Raw genomic sequence first — 6,641 nt, forward strand, 5'->3', positions numbered from 1 at the left:
TTAGCAGCAAAACCTAGAACAAAAATTTTTTAATTTTGAGACCTAATTTTCAATGTAATTTGTAGAGAAATGTATCTTTCAGATAATAGATCTAGCTAAGCAAATTTAAGGAGCCATCATCTTGAGCCGTTCACTTACTTCCTGCCATTGTCAAGAGCTGGCCATGAGGTCTCTTGGTGCCATCTTTTGCATTCTTCATGAATTGTGAGTGGGTTTTTCCAAGTTTCAAGGTGAAGAGATGTGTATGTAGCCATTGGAAATTTCCTGGGGGAGGGTAAAACTTCTTTTAACATAGATATGCCTCTTACTTTCTATCCATTCAGAAATTGAAGAGCAAGTGCTGAATTATTTAATTTTAGTATAAATTAGAGTTGCAAAAAATGACAAAAGACAACATTAAGACGTATTTTCTGTGTTGTCATTGCTCAACTACCACTTTGTTCTTCCTTGCTGCCACCCACAACACCGTGTTGTGCTCTCCAGAATCAAGCAGCTGGATAAAGAACTACATTAGGATGAAAGTATTTTCCTTTTTGTTAGTATTATACTCCATAAGAAAGTGCTGGTGCTGTTCTATGATCCCTTTGGGTAGATAGATACTCCTGGGTAGGACATGAGGCCATTCAGAAGATGTGTGTTATACTAGGATACATACTACATTTCCTTCAGTGAGCATCTCTAGAATCTTGGAGATGGCCTGAATCTATTATTACCAAGGTATCAGAAAGCCTTGTAGAAGGGAATGGGAACCCACCCTAGTATTCCTGCCTAGGAAATCCCATGAACAGCAGAGACTGGCAGGATAGAGTCCATGGGGTTGTAAAGAGTTGGACATGACTGAGTAACACACACACACACACACACACACACACACACACACACACACCAGAAAGACTAACATTAAAGTGAAAACACTGAGGCACAGTGGTGCCTCAGTGGATCAGTAGCATCAGTATCAGCATCCAAGGAAATTTGTTCAAAATATAAATTCATTGGTCCCATCTCAGACCTACTGAATTATAAACTCTGTGGATTAGTTTCAGCAGTCTGTTTTTTAACAAGCCCTCCAGGATATTCTGAAGTATATTAAAGTTTAGGAAACAATGTGTAGGAGAAGGCATGGACAGTAAAATGACTTAGAAGGATTTGGGAACCATGGAAAGAAAAAGAATGTTTGCTTTGCTTGCCTGTTTTGCCTTGAACTCCTGAGATTCTGACAATGGGGGGCCGGGGGGGTGGAGGGTTTATGGAAATAACCTTTGAAAATCACCTTTAGTGTTAATCCATACCTTTGCCTCAAGTAGATCAGCAACCAGTTCCAATTTAGACTCTGAATTATCCTTCCAGAATCTGGTCATACAAGACATGTGGGCAACTGGTAGTAGTTGACAGTAGCATCCAATAAAGGGTGCTCACCTAGTCCTCACACATGAAGGAAAACTCCAAACTGTGAAAATGAACAAATCAACTCATCATCTAAACTTTGAAAGTATATTTCCTACAAATTAATACAAATAAAGAAGAAATCCTATAAGGTAAGATTTTCAAGAAGTAATTTACTAATGTCTTTGTAGGAAATTCATTTTCCAAATCTGTGTCAAAAATAAAAAGAATCATAAAGGAAAAACTTTGCAAGAATATTCATTGTTGATTTGAAATTAGAGCAAAATATCAGCGATCTTCATGAGGGTTTGAAAGAAAATAACACTCAGTTCAAATCACAATCAAAATCAAGTGCAAAGAAGTTCCAGGAGGACTTAAGCTTCCGTGACAAAGACTTCTCTATTCTAGGGAGAACTTGACTTAAGTTATCGCACTCCTTATTTATTTAATTTAATTATATTGACGTTACTTTTTCTCTAAAGAGCCCCAAGCATAAAGACATTGAAGTAGTGACAGTATAGTGTTTGATCAAGAAATACAAAAAGAAATATATATGTATATATAATATAATATACATATATCTATAAGAATCACACTTCTACATAACAGTCATAGCTGTCTGAAACACAGCTGTTACATCATTGAGGGCACCCTAAATGGAAAGCCCAACCAAAAAAGCAGAACTAGAAGAGAACATGAGTGTGAAAAGTCACTTTCAAAAACCATGTTTAATGCTGATCATCAAGGTTTAGTTTTCAATTCATATAATGATTATAAAAGTCATTTTATCTTTGAACTGAAACATAACCCAGTCTATTGACTAGTTTTCCATCCAAGAACACATCACATAAACCTTTTCCTAGAGAACACTTTCTCGGTCTCTTAAAAATCCATCCATCAAGCTAACTGAGGGCGTGAACAGCAGATGATCAGTTTGAGAATACTTGAAATCAACACTGAGAGTTTGCTCAGGAAGCTTTGTTAAGGAGTGAGGGTTTCCCAGCATCTCCAACAGCCCAAAGTAGAGACAGTCATCAAACCAAAGGTTAGCTTGATATTCATGTGGACTAAAAAGGATTTCCTCTCTCCTCCTTCTGTAGATATCAATTGCGGAGGTGGGGCGGGTAGCAACAACAACAGCAGCAGCAGCAGAGAGAATGGGGGAAATGCATTTGCTCTTTTGTAAAGCACTTAATCTTCAAAAGGCCCATTTTTCCAAAGACCTAAGATACTCATGTGAGATGCTCCCACTTCTAAGTGCTCTGAATGGGCTATACTTTTACCACATTGTTTTTTTAAGTGCATTCCACAATCATTATCACCTGGGAGCTTGTATGAATGGCAGAATATCAGGCCCAAACTCAAAACTAAAGGGTCAAAAATCCACATTTTTAATGAGATACTCATTGAATTTTACATATTAAAGTTTGAGACATATTAGGCTGTAGGACTATATGCCCACTGCTTTTTCTCTAGTTATTATTTTCTCATGTTTACCTGATTATTATATTTACCTGGGAACATGTAAAAACTCTCAAGCCCCACTGAAAGACTAAATCAGAATCTCCATATTTTTTTTAAAGTGTCCCAGTTTCTTTTGACCCAAGTATGGTTGGGAAGCCTTAAAGAATCTGCCTGCCAAAGCAGGAGACATGGGCTCAATCCTTTGGTTAGGAAGATTCCCTAGAGACAGAAATGGCAACCTACTTCAATATTCTTGCCTGAGAAATGCTATGGATAGAAGAGCCTGGTGGGGTACAGTCCATGGGGTTCAAAAGAATCAGACATAACTTTGTGACTAAACAACAACAACATTTGGGAAATAGTTCCTTTAGGCAGTCGTGAAAGGGCTTATTCCACATTTGTACCCTATAAAAACCCAGTTGACATACAATATAGATACTTTGTCTTTATTTATGTAAATTTTAGGTATATTTGGTGGTAAAAAAATAAATAAATGTCAAATGGAATAAGAAGAAATAAGGAGGTGGCAGCATTGGTAAGATGAACAATGACAAGCGTAACGCTGGCCGTGTGCGTGTGTTTGGGTGCATCCTTTACGACTTGCCTACATAAAGACACCTGTTCAAATCAGTAAACCAAATCCCACTCCAGATGGCTGGGTACCTCCAAAGGTGTTTCAGATATAAAAGATTAAGACAGATTTCTTAATTTCAATCAACTGTACTGCCCTAATAAACACACAACCTAAGATTTTTGTTTGTGTTTTAGTCTGAGTGTATCAGGTCGGGCTCTCTAAGAAACAGATTTCGAATCTGAATTTATGTACAGGATGTTCATTGGGGATACACCCTGGTTCACCTAGGAATAGGCACAGGGAAGGTGAATCTAACTCAGTCACACAAAAAGTCATGCCAGAAAAGAGACTCAGCTGAGAGCTGCCAGCCATGCATACTTTGCAGTTGGAGGAATAAGTGTCTCAGTCTTGAAGGGGAATCCAGGCTGCACCTCACAGCATGCAGTACAATGGAAGTCACTGCAATGATAACTAAATTTTCCATTTTTAAATCTTCAAGAGGCTATCATAAATGCCTTATGGCTCTCTTTATCTCAGAATCTTACTTAAAGAATGGTCAGTGCAATTCTGTTTGTATTCTCTACTTTCTCCTGCTGCTTGACACCTTTTAAATAAATTCTTCCACATATTGATTGTTTGAGGAACTGCAAAGTACAGAACTTCTTTTTGAAAAAAACTACTTTGTTAACAGATGAAGGTTTTGTTTTATAGAGTCTAAAAAATCCCCACAAAGGTGTCTGAAATTAACTAGGCTATTAACCAAAGTTCACATCATTTTCCTTAACTTAATTTTTGTAAGATTATGATTCATGTCATAATTTTCTGAAGGTGCTCATTTTCCTGATTGGATTATTAATTTGTGTTTATTATAGAGACTATGATATAATGTTTTATCTTAATTAGTATTTTTATGCTTATGATTTTAAATATGTATATAGCCAGTTTTTATGCTGTTTCTCTTCCTAACATAACTAAGGTTAAGTGTTTTCTTTTAACAAAGGAAATTTATATTCAAATTAAAAGTAATTACAGATGCTTTATCAAAAATAAAGCAATTGGTAGTTGTGTAAATAGACATCTCCACAGTAATAAAATGCAGTCTGGGTAACCTCTGTGTTTATGATTCTGACGATGTTTCTTCTACAGGAAAAATAATAAGTTTTATGTATAGAATGTATTTGCTAACAAGGAAACATCCATCTTTAATTCCTAATGGTATCTTTTTCCTTTGTTTTTCAGGAGATGAAGTTGATTGGCCTTCCATTCATAGTATATCCAGAAAGTAGATCCAAATTATATAAGCAGATTGTAAAATGATGGGTATATTTTTTTTTTCTTTTTAACTCACTGTTTTCACAATGAATTGAGCAGTTTTCAAGCTGTACACATCACTAATATATATTAACTACCCTCTTTTTTGCTAGATATTATGGTAAGTGCCAGAGCTACAAAAAATAAAATAAAATAAAAATAAAACAGAGTCCTGGTCCACCAGGGGTTCAAATTCTAGTGAACAAATTGTGTTGAGGTTCAGTGATTAGGAAAATCAAAAGAATTGAACAAATGTTCCATTTTCCATTTATTTTGGTTGTCAAGAAGCAGCTACTGCAGCAACTATAACCTTAGAGAAATTTTTTTCAAAAAACAGACGAACAGTTCATGTAGGTATAAAAATATTCACCCAAAATATAAATGTTTAAATCCACATTTAATTGAATAACAAAAAAGACAATGTATTTAATGATTTTTTTAAAAGATAAGACTATTGTTTTACTTCTGGCCTTAAATTATATTCGAAGTGTTAGGAATCTGAGAGACAGACTAAGGAGAGGGTCCCTGATAGCACACTCTCATCGACACTGAGCAATGCCTGGTTCCTGGCAGATGTGAGTAAAGGAGAGCCACTCGGAATTTTTGAGTTCAGTGAGCTTGGAATGAGTCAGTTGAGTCTGGATGGATTGTCTAGATTTCTAGGGGACATTTGTTGACATCCAGTGTTGATGTTCAGTGGTGTGTGTGTGTGTGTGTGTGTGTGTGTGTGTGTGTGTATTTGTACACTTGTACTCTATTCAGGGACTGACTGCAAGGCCCAGAATGTGGTGGTGGCTTTTGCTCTGGAAGGAATTGGCAACATCCTGTCCAGCTGAGCACAGTTATCACTAACCATGACAAAAGTTTGAAGATAACAGTTTTATTTGTCACAACATTATTTCTTGGAGGTTTGGATCCAGGAGCTCCTGGGAGATTCCCAATGGTCTTTTTTGTTTGTTTTCCATCTAAATATCTCTGTTCTGTTGAATATGGGAAAGGCAGATGGTAGCCTTGTTACATTTTGGGTTTGGCCTTGGCGTGTTTCTCTCAGCAGTGGTAATTAGTTTTCTACTATCCCTTGCTGTAGTGGTATCTAGAGGGCATTACTTTACCAGGTCTTTTTCTAAGCCCTTTAAGTTTACCCTGAGGAAGGGACTCTGTATGGAGTATCATCCTCCAGCCCTTTTTTCTTTCCACTGGCAATGAAAAGAGGATGGGTGCAGGCCAGCAGACCACACTGGCTCAATCTGACCATTCTCAATCTCCCCTAAATGCCATGCACTAAAGGAGAGGGGCAATTAACCTTCAGAACTGTGCCCTCAACTCTGCTCATATGTCTATACTCTCAGAGACAGAGTTTGTGATACCATAGAGTTAGTCTCTGGGAGAAGACTTTGACTCACTAGGTCTTTGTCACAAATATGAAACATTCATTTGTACTAGCTCTCCTCTCAAGGTCATCCAGGAAGAATTTCTGAATACTAATTTTTGTACAGTAAGACATCACCAAATTTGGGTATGAACTAATGCAGAATTAATTATAAGTAGACATGGCCAGACTGAAACTTAACTTTTTAGAAGTTTGTGTAATAGCAAACATGAGATTTCATTAGAATCCTTTTAAGAACATTTCTTGTGTGGATTTTTATGAGCATACGGTAGTAATAAGAAATGATTTGTTTCTATATGTTTTTTTAAAGGCCCTGGAGAACCTGCCTTTGTAAGCATTTAGATTTTATTGTATGCACTGAATGTAATTGGTGATGGCCTTGTGGCCCTAGTTCCTAACAGAACTAAAATAAAATGAACAGACAAAATATTTTTAAGTATTCTAAAATTAAAATTTTTATAACTTCCTTCTACTTACATGTAAGATAAACTTGAAATATTAATGAGTGAAGACACTTGC

The 6,641-nt window shown here is 36.5% G+C and overlaps 1 long non-coding RNA gene across 2 annotated transcripts in view; it reads right to left on the minus strand.

Annotated features, from left to right (window-relative positions):
• The window catches only part of LOC145540946 (uncharacterized), a 99,270-nt gene extending 98,590 nt beyond the window's left edge, over nucleotides 1-680 (minus strand). For both annotated transcript variants that reach the window (XR_014078655.1, XR_014078656.1), the window contains exon 1: nucleotides 139-680. This is a non-coding gene — a long non-coding RNA (uncharacterized LOC145540946). The remainder of the gene's footprint in view (nucleotides 1-138) is intronic.
• Between the last annotated feature and the right edge of the window lie 5,961 nt (nucleotides 681-6,641).

This window comes from Giraffa tippelskirchi, chromosome 3 (genome assembly GCF_054371585.1).
Source record: "Giraffa tippelskirchi isolate mGirTip1 chromosome 3, T2T-mGirTip1v1.2.pri, whole genome shotgun sequence".
In the NCBI taxonomy this organism is placed as follows: domain Eukaryota; kingdom Metazoa; phylum Chordata; class Mammalia; order Artiodactyla; family Giraffidae; genus Giraffa; species Giraffa tippelskirchi.